Source organism: Drosophila miranda, chromosome 3 (genome assembly GCF_003369915.1).
Source record: "Drosophila miranda strain MSH22 chromosome 3, D.miranda_PacBio2.1, whole genome shotgun sequence".
Taxonomy (NCBI): domain Eukaryota; kingdom Metazoa; phylum Arthropoda; class Insecta; order Diptera; family Drosophilidae; genus Drosophila; species Drosophila miranda.
Window position 1 is genome coordinate 24,574,144 of NC_046676.1, and position 14,432 is coordinate 24,588,575.

Consider the following 14,432-nt stretch of genomic DNA (forward strand, 5'->3'; position numbering starts at 1 on the left):
AACATGTTGGAACTCTCCTCGCTCTCTGCAATCGGTAAAGGCTCTCTTTTTCGCTCTCTTTGCATGGGTAGCAACACTCATTCCATACACAAATGTTGCGGCCACATTCATTTGTATGGGCCAGACTCATGTGCCGCGGAAACGAGCAACATGTCCCGCAACATTCGGCATACCCTAGGGAAAATTGGAAGTTGGCGCGTATTGGCAATCCACGGCCTTGCCGCCCCATTCGAATTTTGGCCGTTGAAAGTGTTGGACGTTGGCAGTTGGCAGTGAGTGCGCTGAATTTTTTTTTCTTCCATCCAAAAAAAATACGTGAAGAGTCCGCCGACGAGCACACCTCTACGCGCGCAGGTGTCTGTCATTGTGTGCGTGCCGTACCCATGCGTGTGTGTGTGTGTGTGTGATAGTGTCGGTGCCTGTGTGTTGTGCGAGTGTGAAGAGTGGCACAACATAACAACAACAACAACAGCAGCAGCAGCAGCAGCACGGGGCCGCAATCAGCTGTGAAGGTGCGAAAGCGAAATGCAAATCGAATAAATGGTTGGCCAAAAATTACGAATTATCAGCCCGAATTCTCCCGTAAATTCCATATCTCCGAAATCGAAACGAAGCGTGCGGCTCTAAATCAATCGGAAAAAAACTAACGTAAAATAATTTTCAAAAACATTTCAAACAAATAAAATACAAACAAAGAAACATAGAAGCAGCAATCGGCGTTAAAGTGTTTACCATAAATTTACTTGCGGATGAGCAGCAGCTGGAGGTGGTGAAGAATCCAAGGAATCCAAAGAGAGTGCTGCAGAGGGAGGAGAATCCATCAGCTCAGCCGCAGAGAGAAGGAGAAGCCGTCATTTCAGCAGCAGGTGGATTGCGCAGGGGTAAGTGAAACGAAGAGGAAAACGGAAATGTAACGGTGCGGCCGGAGGAGTAAAGCACTCAAATTTGTTGTTAGACTTGCTTCCCACTCTTCCGTCCGACACGCGACCCGCGACCCGCGACCTGCGACCGGGTTGTCTGGGGGTTGGATGGAACATATTCTGTCTCAAGTCACAACCTCAGCGGCTGGCACCCACCCCGGCACCTGCTGCTGCGCCTCCTGCTGCTGGCGCCTTCGCCCTCCCTTCCCGTCCCCTTTGCCCGTGACAACAGATCAAACATTTGTTTTTGTTGCGTGTCTTTGCCGACGCCGCGCGGCGTCCCGTTAACTTGGACTGACATTTTACATGGCATTGCTTTTTCTTCTTCTTCTTCTTCTTCTTCTTCTTGTGACTGCTTCTTGTGTTGTTTTTGGTTCTCATCCAAACCCCACCTTCTCCTCATTGTTGTTGTTGCTTTCGTCTTGCATGAGTTCTCTTTCACAGCTCTTCCGCATGCTCTTCGTGCATTGACTTTTTGTCTCTCTTTCTGTCTGCAGCAGAAGCTCTGCTGTTCCTGTTACTGTTACCATTAGTGGTGATAGTGGGAGAGAGTGAAAGAGAGATCTTTGATCGGGAAAACATTTCGAATAGAGAGCGGGAGAGAGTCCTCTCTGGAAAGACAGAGGAGACAGGGTATCCACGATTCTTCATACATTCCGGATCAGATTTCACGTGTTTTTGTTTGCAAATGACTTTTTATTGGCCATTTCCTTGACTTTGCTTGCCTTTCTGTTTTGCTCTCTTTTTTTTTTTGGCACTGGTTGGCCCTCGTCTTGCATGTACTGGCGTGTGCGAAAAGAAAAAATCAATAAATTTCATTTGATTTTTATGTTGCGCCTCCTGCCCCATCCCCCACCCCCCAACCCCGGCTCATGGCCGACCGAGCCCACAGCTGTGTCTGGTAGAGGGACGGACGGAGGGAGAAGAACGGTTGAATGGGAGCGCTTTGTTTTTGCCTTTGGCTTTGCAATGACAGCTTTTAGCGCCACCCCCACCCCCACCCCCAACCCAGCCTTCCTCCCTCCAGCCCCTAGTCCTGGCCTCACCCAAAGCTCCCTCTCTCTCGTCCACCCTTTGGATTTCCTGCTGTCTCTTTCTGTGCGTTTTGCCGCGTTTTGTTTTGCTCTGGGTCTGGCCTAGAATCCAGCCAAGAGAAGAACCGAAAAAAACTTGTCTTTTGTTATTAATTATCAAAGGCGGCTCCCCCGAGGAAGGGGCGGGCATCGCTAGCCAGACCCGCCCAAATTAGACAGACAGACAGACGGACGGACAGATGGATGGATTGGTGTCAGCGGCAGGGGGCAAGGGGCAAGGGGCAGCCCAAGAGCCGCCTCTATACTAGTCTTCTAATTAATTCAGAACTTTTATTAGATTGGGCTCTCCACTGGAAACCCGTTCTCTTCTCTTCCACTGCACCATTACTCACGGCTGTACACGCTATACTCAAAGATAAGATAAGATTAGAATGCTTCAGTTTGAATGGGGTATATCTTTTGGGGCCAAGTGTAGCCCCGTTCGGGGGTTATCTTTGCCTGGGATTTCAAATGTCATAATGGAATAATTTGACAACCGGATTGTTGACAGTTTTCTCATATCATTTGTTTTTTGCAGCGAACACCTCTCTTGAGCAGCAATCTTGGTGGTGAATCCTGACAGTGTAATACACTACAGATGTATCCTTATATTCGTTCCCATTGCTCTTTCTTTTAGCAGTTTCTTTAGACGGCACCTTTAGGCCGTCATTCAACCTACCCTTCATAATGACTCCATTAGCCACAGCAGGAAAATCACGTGAAAATGGCATTTCTCTGTGATTCGGGGGATCCCCTCTCATGCTCTCCTGGGACCCCGTCAAGTGGGTTTATACTCCTGTTTCGCATTTGTTTAATTTCAAAAAATTCACCTTTATCGCCCCCGTTTGTTGCCTGTGACGACCTGTGGGCGAGAGGGTTCCGTTTAATTTCATTTCCATTTTCCATAAAACGAGTTTCTGGCTTTCTCAGCGGAAAGGGAGAAGGGAGAGAGTAGGGGCTTGGGGCTTGGGGCTGGAGTTATGGCTGAAACCAAGTCCGGGGTTGACCGAGGTCTGGCTCTCCCTCTTTTCTCCCTCTCTCTGTGGCTCGTTTGATGCTTGGTTGCATCATTAAGAGGCAGCGGCGGCGGCGGCGGCGGCAATTAACTTTAATTATTTATGTCGGCCACTGGGATCGAGAGACGGGACGCGACGGGACGGGACGGGACGGGGAAGGGGCAGCTGGAGCCCACCTGCGGTCCTCGGGTAAAAGTTAAAGCTGTTGCCATTTATGTTAATTTAAATAAATTAATCACTCCACATATTAGTCCTCTTTAGTGTGGCTTACATCATGTCGCAAGAAGATCGTCGGAGCCGTCGCAGTCTTCGGAATCGTCGCAACCGTCGACGGTTCTGTTTTCCGTATCTTTTGTGTCTGTGTTCTTTGCCGTCGTCTGCTTTTCAACAGCTGTTGGCTCTGATTTTTCCTATCAACTGCTGCTAACTGCTTCGGCTACCACCTCTTCTTCGACCTGCCCGCCTGCCGTATTGCCGTATTTTGCACGTCTGCACGTTCGCCACTGCAAAAAAGAGCCAGAAAAAGCTGTTCCAAACCGAAGAAAAACAGTAAAAAACAGTTGTCAAAATGTGGTACATGGGAAAAAAATTATTCACTATTCTTTTGTCTTGTTTTTTTTACGTATTGCTGCACGTTCCTCAGTGGAATATCCGATATCTTCTAACCAGCGTAATGTGGGGCAGAGGGATTCCTTCAGGGGCGGAAATGTTTTGGGGCACGTTCCAGGGCTTCGGTTACCCGAAAGTCGATTGATACACTCCTCCATCCGTAACACAGCTGAAAGTATCTAAAAGAAGTATCTTTAATGGTGGCATCTTCCATGGAAACAGTTTGGCAATCCAATCATCTTTATCTTTAGAATTCCCCATTTCCGTTTCGGCTTTTCAGGTTTCTTCCTTCCATGTTTCGAGTTGTTTACTGGCTGACCCAGTAATTTCCCTTTGAAGAAAGTTGCTCCTTGCCAGGATGGACCCCGTATCCATACCCTTACCCATACCCTAACCGTAAACATATAGAACGAACAAACTTTATGTCGGAAGAGATCTTTTGTCCAGAGTTTTCTGTGTGTTGTGTTGGTCTTTTGCTTGATTTTCGGGTTTATTTTTCATTTCTCATATTTTGTTTGTTTGTTTCTGGCTTCTGGCCTTTTATAGTAAGTATAATGCTGTGCTGTGCTCTCCCGTGATGATAACAATGCTGAGCAAAACTTTTTAGCAGCCTTTTATGTACTCTCCCCATACCCCAATACCCCACTTGCCTCGCACTCAGTCGTTCTTCCTTGGACGCTTCCTTCTCCTCTGTAGCTGTTTTTGGCATCTGGAAGCTCGGGAATCTCTCCTCGGGATCCCTCTCCTTGAAAAGAAGAGCATTCTGACGCGTAATTCATTACGAGTCTGAGGGTTTGCCTTGGGGCTGGGGCTCTGTTTACTCCGGTTTCTCTGGTTTCTGGCCTTTGCGGAAGTCTCAGTTTCAGTTTCAGTTTCAGTGCAAGATATCGCACAAACTATTTGTATTTTTGTATCTGAGTTCTGCTCATACTTTATCCCCACACCCACTCTCTTGCTCCATTGTTCTCTGGTCTGCTCTCTCCCCTAATCTCTGCTGCTGTGGCATGCCTTGGCCTGTTGTTCGTTTCTCCTAAGTCTACGCTTAAGAAAACATACATTTTTCACTGGCGATAAGAAGTTTCTGACACAGTGAAAGCTCTGCTGAGCGGACTGTCCGCCCCAGAGAGCCCTCACTGTATCTACAACATTAAATATACATAAATATCTAAGCGCTACTGGGGAATGCTTATCCCGTACATATCCCACATACGTACAAATTCCTCTCTAAGAGTTTAAAGAGTAGACCAGGCGATACCCAACACTTGGGAAACATGGGGAGAAACATTCCTTTAGATCTTATCTGGATAATCTGTATATGAAATAATCCCTTCTGTTAAAGGAAAACCCCAGAAGCTTCCACAGATACGAATATATCTGCAACTGAAAATCTGTTACAGTCAGCGAATAAATTGCACTCATTAAATATTTATTAGATTGCCAGACGCCTAGATTCCCGACCTTCCTCCCCCCACCCCTCCACGGAATACTCAAGTGCGAGTGCGAGTGCCAGTACTCGTATCCATGGGTTGTGTATCTCCTGAATGTATCTTCCCTTCCTTGACTTTCTTTCTTTATAAATTCATAAAAATCGTATGCGATACACGGACAGAACCCTTTTGTTCATATGATAATGAGAGCTGTTGCGCCTCTGTTCGTTCTCCTTTGGGTTCCCTCCCCATCCCCATCCCCATCCCCATTCCCCCTGCCCCTCTTTTCTGTGCCTATTTTGGCCAGAATTCTTTGGGTTCTGCCCCTCAAAGTCATGACATGTGCCGGCGCGGACCAATTTATGGCCATGGATACTATAAATTGTGGCCGAAGCTATTGATTTGCTGTTGGCCATTCAGGCTGCCGCTGCTGCTGCCGCTGCTGCTGCCGCTGCCACTGCCGCCACTGCTGCTGCGTGTGGTGACAGTTGACAGTTGAGTTACAAGGTCATTATGTGGGGTTGTGTGGGGCGGAGTGGCGTGGAAGTGGAAGTGGAAGTGGGGAAGGGAACTGACTGGACCCATAGACTGGAACTCGTTGGTGCGTCATGGGATAGAAACGTATCTATGGGTCTGCGGGCAGGCGACCAGGCGACCAGGCGAGCGCGTGTATGAGCGCAATTACAGTTAATGTCCAAAGCGTGGATTCATTTCCGTTTTAAACAATTTTTGCCTTCTTTTGGATTTTTTGTTCGGTTTTTCGGTTGATTGATGGTTCGGAATAGAGAGGCTGAAAGGTCATCCCATCCGAATGACTGGCAGCAATCTCTCATCCATTGTTTTGCCACACAAAGGAGAAGGAGAAGAAGGAGGAGGCGGAGGCGACCCCTAGACCGAGATGATCCCTCGCCTGAGACCTAGATTGAGCCGTCCCTCCGACTGTCTGTCTGTCTGTCTGTCTGTCTGTCTATCTGCCTGTTCGAGTCGTGTCTGCCTCTGCGTATCATCCGTAGATATCTCTGGTTTTTTTGGTTAGAGGTTCACTTTTTTGCTGGTTGCTACTGCTTCTGCTTTTGCTGTTCTTTGGCATTAGATTTCCATATTTGTAGGATCAATTAGTGTGTTTGACACTCGATAAGGCCACGGCCAGCAGGTCTTGGCTGGAAGTGGAAGTGGGTCGCAGCTTGAAAGTGCAATGCGAACGAGGAGCGCTTTCTCCCAACCGAAACAGGGGGAGATGCAGAGCTGCAAGATGGAAGACACAAGATACAAGATACACATACTGACAGCTACTTAATCGAAGTCCAGAGTGAAATGCAGCCAAGACCAAGACCCAAAACCCAAGACCCGAATCGGAAACCGAAACCCAAGACCTGGGTCTCGACAGAGCCAGAGATGAAGATGCCCGATGGCCGATGGCCGACTGGCCAGATGACTGCCGCATTCCACTTGGCCAAAGCCAAAGCTGCAGGCCCCAAAAAATTCACTCATACTCATACTCAAACTCAAACCATGCCACAAGATGTGTCTGGCTGTTCGGGGTATCTTTGTTTTTGGTGGATGGTAGATGCTGGATGCAGGAACCTGTTTGCTTTGGGATTTGGTCTCTTATTTTTATTTTTGTTTCGATTTTTTTTATGTTGAAAATTTACGAGTTTGGCGAATACCAAGCGGGAAGAATTCAATGAACTCGTCTTCTAACTTGGCTTTCGGCTCTCCTCGAGAGAGTGAAGAGTGTGTGTTCGAGAGTAGGTCTGTGTGTGTGTGTGTGTGTGTGTGTGTGTGCTAAGTGGGCAGATCCCCAGACATGGTCTCGGGCCATGTAAATGGGGAGTTCTCCATTCCCCGCCCCCTCTAACCCTCTACCCATGTCCCCCTCCCTACCAAAACACAGAAATTGCTTTCGAATTGGATTAGCAACATACGAAAAAGTTTGTTCGTTCTCCTGTTGCTGCCACAGAACTTGTATGCCGCATGTTGCAGTCGTGTTGATGTTGTTGTTGTTGTTGTTGTTGTTGTTGTTGTCGGGGTGTTCCTGTTGCAGCTTCTTGTTCCAACATTTGTCTTGTCATTGCGATTGTTGTTGCTGTTGTTGTTTTTGTTCCGAGTGATTGTTGAACTTATTGTTGGAGTTGTTGTATTTGTCGTCGTTTCTGTTGCCCTCTTTGTTGTCTTTGTTGTTGTAAATATTTGTTAGTGACTGTTATTGATCCTTTTTGTGGGTGTTGTTGAACAATTTTTGTTATAACAATGATTGATAGTATCTTGGCGTGTAATAGTTTTTGTTGTTGAAGTTGTTGTAGAAGCTATCAACTTATTGTTGAAGTTACTGTATTTGTTATTGCATTTGTTGTTGCTGGGCTTGTTGTTGTAATTATTTTTGTGAGTGTTGTTAATAGAATCTTTATTGTTATAGACTTTGCAGTTGTAATTGTTGTATCGTGTATTGTTGTAGCATAATTTGCTTTTGTCGAAGATTCAAGATTAGTATTTTGTGAAATATTTCGGCTTTGTAGCTGTCGAAGTTTGTTTTTGTGGTACTATTTTGCTCGCACTAGATTCCTGTTGTTGTAGTTTTAGTTGTTGAAATTATTGTGGTCTCTCTTGTTTGCCAAAGGCCAGATGATGCGTCGCTTTCATGGCCTGCCCCCATCCGATGTCCAATTAGTTGCAGAGAGTTGTGCGTTTTTGGTCGTCGCCCCACTTGCCCCATCGTCTGTGACCAACTTTGGACACAAATCTGCCCTCCCCGCTCGGCCCGCTCTGCCCGCTCTCCACCCGACCCGTTCAAAGATATTTTTAATTGTGGACAACGGACAATTAGTCTTCAACTTATAATTAAATGTAGCCAAAGCTCTGACGATGGCCGGCCACTAAGCGACACTAAGAGTCGGACATCTAAGTTTTAATTGCCATCATTTGTTGGAGTACTCAAGCACGTTGGCATCACAGGGAGAAATGATGCGTTGTGGGGGGTGGCGGGAGACTCAATAAATCCATTTAAAGAGCAGAAGTGTTTGGCAACAGATTTGAATGGGTAATAATCAGCAAGAGGAGGCATAGGGCTACAATCGGAAGCGTAGTAAACCCGAAAACGATATGAAAATCGATTGCTAGAGGCCCAATGGGTTTCCCTTTTAGTTCATAAATATTTAACCATCAAATATTGGCCTCCGAAAAACCACTGAATGTTCTCTTTTAATTGAAACCTGCTGTCGGCCACCAGTTGAACATCAAATTTTGATCAGAAACTAAATTAATTATTCAGTTATTCAAAACATGGAAAACCCCAAAGGAAAATCGAAAACAAAACATTCGTTTCTCTATGTTTTTTTGTTCAATGCCCGCCCCAAGCACTGAACATAGAAGTGTGTGTGTGTGTGTGTGTTCATGCCCCATCATCTTTTATTCAACGATCTTCGAATATAATTTTCAGCAATTTTAATTGCTTAAACAATGGCATTTTTGCGGGCATTTAACAAAGTATCTGAGAACAAAACAGACAGCACAGACAAAGACAAAGACAGAGAATCGTCTTCAATTTATGGCAGAAATAGAGGCAAAAATACAGTCAGATACAGTACATACAGATACAGATACAGATACATCGCTCTAATGACTCGAACTAACCTTCGGCAACAAATCACGGGCTGTCAGAGGCAGAAAGATGAAAAATAAATATACAGAAAAATATAAAATACAAATACAATGGCCTGCAGAAGATTTAATAAAGCACCAGCCAGCAGCAGCACCCCAGTGGCAGTGGCAGTGGCAGCGGCAGTGGCAGCGGCAGCGGCAGCACACCATCGAAAGGCCAATCAAGAGAAACCTGTTGCAATGCTCTGCTGCTACTGCTGCTGCTGCTGCTTCTATGGCTCTTAACTTGTTTCTTTTGCCGTGTTTTATATTCTGCCTCTTCTGTTGTTGTAATGCAGAGGGTTCTTGTGGCTCTTGTTCACAGTTTTTCACCGGTTTCCACCCCCCTCCCGCTGTGCACCCTCTGTTTTGGCATTAGAGGAGAGACATGAATGTTCATTAAACCGTAACCGCAGCGGCAGCGGCAGCAGCAGCAGCAGCAGCAGCGTCAGCGTCAGAGTTGTCAAGCTCTCGGTGTCGCCTCTGAAGCTAAACATTGCGGCAAATGCCAATGCAAATGCCTCAGGGGCTGCCTTTAGGAGAGCTTCATAGCGAGCCCCCATATCAGTGACATTTAAGCAGGAAGGTGGCAATATGCTGCTGCTGTTGCTGTTGGCTAGAGTCCCCCCAACAACGAAGGATGGATGCTCTTATTCTTTCTTTCGATACCATTCATGTTTCTTAATGTTTTTTTGCTGCCAAATACAAAATGGATCTAAGTCAAGGAGTCAATGATGGATCTGTGTGAATGTTTGTTTATGCTTAGTTCTTACCAGGGATCCCATGATTCACCGAATGTATCGCTGTATCTCATGGATAACGAGACTCGCAGCATTTAAATCTGCCACAAATTTCACACTTTACTTCCCCCCGAAATCTATTTTAAATATATTTCACAGCAATCTGCTAAAAGTCGTCCCAAAATTTAACAGACTCTTTCGAGTTCTTTTGTCGGTTGTTTGGGGCTCGTGTTCCACTCATTATAGCCCCCGATCCTCGGCAAAAAAGGTCTCGTCTCACCACTTGGGGCACACAGAAACAAAAGGGATGGACAAAGAGTCAAACGCGCTTTTGGCCTTCGGGCATTAAACTTTACTTAGCCATAGCCAAAGGCATAGCCATGTTTCCCTCTTAACTTTTTACATTTGTGGCAAATGTTGCATCATCATTAATACAGACAGACCGCAACAACAGAGCACAATCATTGATGCTGATGATGATGGTGGTTCCTCTCGTTCTCTAGAGGGTCTTCCCACTCGGCAGCACTCCCTCTCTCTCTCTCTCTCTCTCTCTCGCTCTCTCTCTCTCTCTGTGTGTCTTTCAAATGCAAATGCAGGCAATGATGACAGCTGCTCCTTAAGTTAAACCTTTGTACTCGATTCGAAATGTTAATGGTTAATGCCAAGACGAGCCTATGCCACTAGGCGGAAGGTGCGGTGCAGTTCATGAGTCACTCCAAAAAAAGGCGAGAAAATGTCAGCGCCAGAGGGGAGGAGTCTCTATGGGTCTGTGGGTCTGTGGCTCTCAGTAAAGACCCAAACTGAATGCAATTTATCACATGTTGCAATGAAAAATCTGTGAAATGCACTCAGGTGCCGTAAAATATTTAAAGCATGCCACAGAGAGCAAGGCAACAGCAACAGCAGGGCCTCTGGTCTCTGGTCTCTGGGCTCTGGGCTCTGGTGAAGTCATTAAGCTGGAAGTTAGGTAACTCTTCTTCGAATGGTCTGCGGCAGAGGCCCTGCAGCTGCAACGGAGCACCAGCCAGTGGAGGCAGGTTGCAGCACGGCCGCTTGATTGAGCCGTAATTAGTCGGCGGCGGAGATCTTTTGTGAACCCCCCTCTCTGCTGCCAGTGTGTGTTGCAAACGTACAAATTAGATGTTCAGCGGCTATGTGGGTCGCCTGGGAATTAACACCCGCAAAAATGTGTCACTGATCCCCCCGTTGGATAGGAGAATAATCTCTGAATAATCTGGAAGCACCCCGAAGCGAAGAGCTCCCCATAGCTACTCCACGCGGTATTCAAATCGGAATGGAGTGGAATCGCATTCCAGGCACGTTGGAAATTAACCAAAAAGGGAAAAAGAATAAAAAGAGCACAAGAAAAAAAGAACCAAAAGACATTCAAATAAAATGAAAAGGCAATCACAGTAACAACAACAACAATAACAACAACAACACTCTACTGCTGTGGGCACGGTCCAAGAGGTGTTGAGGTGACCACGACACCGCGACCGACCAGGTGAACAACCCGTCTGACTGTCGACCGTCGACCGTCCACCGTCCACCGTCGATTGGCTTTTTGGGAGCTCTGTGTTTTTTTTTTACAGCTATTTACTCTCGCTCTCTCCCTCACTCTCCCACTCTCCCACTCTCTCTCTCTCTCTCTCTCTCCTGCACCTCTCTTCTTTGGTTTTTTCGGTTGCGTTTGCTTTGTGCTTGGAGCTTGGAGCACCTGTTTGTTTTTCTTTCCGACATGCTGTTGAGATCTCTAATTATACTCGCCTCTGCTTTTTCTGTTTGCATAAACAAAGAAAGTTTGAAGCCAAAACAATAAAAACACAGAAACAAAATTAAAGCAAAAATTACAGTAGATAAATACAAAATGTCTTAATTATCGTGGGGTTACGGTTTAACCAACCAACCATCCAACGGTAGCCGTAAAAGTGTGAAAATTATTACCAATTGCACGAAGAGCACTCGGGGAACCCTCATTCTAATGGGGTGTTTTCTATGAAAGTGCGTATATAGGAGGACTATCTAGCTGGCAATTATTGAATAGCGAATCACTGATTAAATCTGTAACAGTACCCAAAAAGGTGGCCCAACCTTTAAGTGTTCTAAGGGAACTCGGGTTCTGGTGAGAAGGGCAAAATGTTAAAATATTAGTATACATTCGATTAGTCTGTCAAGGATATAGGAGTATCCATGGGATTTATCTCCAGATCAACATAAACCTTACATTTTCAATGAATGGTTCCAAGGGAACTCTGGTTCCAATAGAGTTATTTCTATGAAATTTTCCATTTAGAAACACCAATAAATCCAGTAATTTTTGTGTGAAAAATTAAGGAAATCGTATCAAAAGTTTTGGTTCTACTCACTATACCCGATACTCAAAATGATTATACAATAAAGATCGAAATGTTTCTTTTTCTCTTGAATTTCTTTATACATGTTTTAGTGCAACACACCCTGGAATTTTTCCCGTTCCATGTTTCATAATTTTGTGAAAAATTGCCTGAATATTTCCCGTTCCATGTTTCATAATTTTTTCCTATGAACTTGCTAATTTTTTGTGTGCTTTGATGGGAGTTATGTAAAGTGAAGGCCCTCTGGCAGGGCAGAGGGAGAGGGAGAGGGAGAGGGAGGGGAGGGGGAGCTAGTGCTGGTGGTAGCCGTGACTTTTGTTCAGCTTTTTGTCTGTTGCCATCATCGTGTCGCATCATGGTAGATCCACCATCGTCATCGAGTCACTTTCACTGTCATTGGAGGTGCCCCAAAGATTATGATGGTGATTGTGTGTGCTGTTTCGATTGTTTATTTTTAGTTTTTGCCATGTTGATATCATCAGTGAATGAATGAGTGGACGAATGAACGAACGAACGAACGAATAAGTACAATAAATGCTTATTTTTGTTTGGAATTACTCGCTACTCGGTACCGTACGCCTTTCGCCCTACATTTTATAGAGCGGTGTTTTTTTTGTTTGCGTCGGATATGGAAATGGAATTCAATTCGTAGGGAATTCAATTATTTTTCATCAAATTTCGGATAGCTACGAGTCATGCCCCAGCAACGGCAACAGCAACAGCAACAGCAACAGAATGTACTTTACACAGCAGTTGGCCGTACAATAAATGTACAGTACGTAGTATTTTTAGCAACGATTGGTTCAATATTTGTTGAACAAAATGCGAACAATGCTTTCAGAGGAGTGCAATATCGTCTCACTGCCGCTCTTTGTGCCCGGTTGTTTGTTATCTGAAATGTCTGTAAATGAAATGCATTCGCAATTAAGTCTGGAATATTCATTCGATATTCACGTGGCCTATCAGTCCATCAGATATGTCCCCTCTTATTGGTCTTGTGTGTTTCGGTTCCGTTCCCCTTTGGCTATCGACGGCACCCACCTGCTATCGACTTTTGGTTTCGTGGAATTCGGAACAATTGAAGCAGTCAGTCGGCCCCTGATTGATCTGACACTTATATCAGTTTTAAGTGGATTGATAGCCCTGAAATATTAATCAGTTTTTTGGGCTCTGGGAGTGTGTTTTCGAGAGTCGACTCAAAAGTCCAAAAGCAGTGCTTATGGATAGTATGGATATAATGTGATATTTAGGCGGTGTTTTTATGGTGTGTTTCCTTTCAGAAAACTGATCTTAATCGCTTGTCCAACGCGACATCGATTCTCTCCCCTGCCCAGCCACGAGACGCGAGTGTGCGAGTGCGAGTCGGAGTGCGAGTGCTAGTGTGTTGCAATCCACGCTCTCCTCAAAGCGTGTTTTAGATACCAGTACGACTCCAGAGCTCCGTCTCTGCTCTGTGCTGTGGGCAGAGATACGCAAAGTATCTCCGGCCTGGCCCACAACCCACACACAGAGCCATGCTAAAGAGATACAGATACAGATACAGATACAGGGAGGGAGCATACAGTGCAGCGGTGCAGCAACTGCTCTTCGAGGCCATCGTCAACGTCGTGCCTGCCTGGGACTGGGCCTGGGCCTGGGTTTGGGTTTGGGCCTGGTCTCGCCTGCAACTTTTACAATCAGAGCTAATTAGCAAATTCATGCTAATTTCGAGTTGTAACAAATAAAATTACAACGACGCGTCGCGTCGCATCGCACGTGTCGCTTTGTGTAATTAGTTGCAACATGTTGGCCAAAGTTTACTCTCTTTCTCGCATCGAGATATAGAGAGAGGGAGAGGTAAAGATAAGCACTCGTTGGAGTGCCGGTTGCCCTGTCCTTGCCTCCTCGTTACGAGTGATAAAACAAAAGTTATGGCAACCCATGGGAACCCCTCATGAGAATGCTGGAATCACTGAGAAATTCGCATAATTCATAATGAAGATGTTGTAAAGAGTGATCGCTCGAGACATGGGGAGGGAGGGATGGATGGATGGATGGATGAATGGATGGGTGCATGGACGGATGGATGGATGGGGCTCCGGTCTAGGGCTCGTTTATCATAATGCAAAAAGGGTCTGCCCCAGGACGGGCTCCTCTGGGGCAGCCAGCCAAGCGCATAATTACAAGTTGTATGCCACAGTCCAGTCTCCCTTTCGATGAAGGACGGACGGGAGACGATCACGGGACTCGATCTGTGACCATTGCGGCCATTTATCGTGTCACGCGGCCATATCTACTGTTAGCTACTGAAAGGCTGGGTCTTTCGAGGCCTAAAATCGATTTCAGTTATTGATTGTAATGACTCCTTGGGCCCCATCCTTCATGGCTGCCTTCCATCTACCCAGTCCGTCTCTCTGTCCGTCTGTCCGTCTGTCCGTCAGTCCGTTTCCCTTACAGTCTTTTGTATCTTTTCAGCCTAGACTGGGTTTCTGGTCTATCTTTTCAGCCTGGTCTCCTCCCCATTCGGTTGGGTGATTAATTTTTGTGTCGAGTCAGGTTTGGGGCTGCCTGCCCCCCTGCTCCTCTGCCCCTCTGCCGCTCTGGTGCCTTTTGTGATTTGAAAAATTAGTGCAAACTGCAAATGATCATAAATCAAACAGTTTTGTTGATTGCATTCG

At 45.9% G+C, this 14,432-nt stretch overlaps 1 protein-coding gene across 3 annotated transcripts in view; it reads left to right on the forward strand.

Annotated features, from left to right (window-relative positions):
- Positions 1–227: 227 nt before the first annotated feature.
- Positions 228–14,432, forward strand: part of LOC108159611 (putative polypeptide N-acetylgalactosaminyltransferase 9) — a 64,615-nt gene continuing 50,410 nt past the window's right edge. For all 3 annotated transcript variants that reach the window (XM_017293065.2, XM_017293066.2, XM_033391700.1), the window contains exon 1: positions 228–881. The gene's annotated coding sequence lies outside the window, so the exon portion shown is untranslated. The remainder of the gene's footprint in view (positions 882–14,432) is intronic.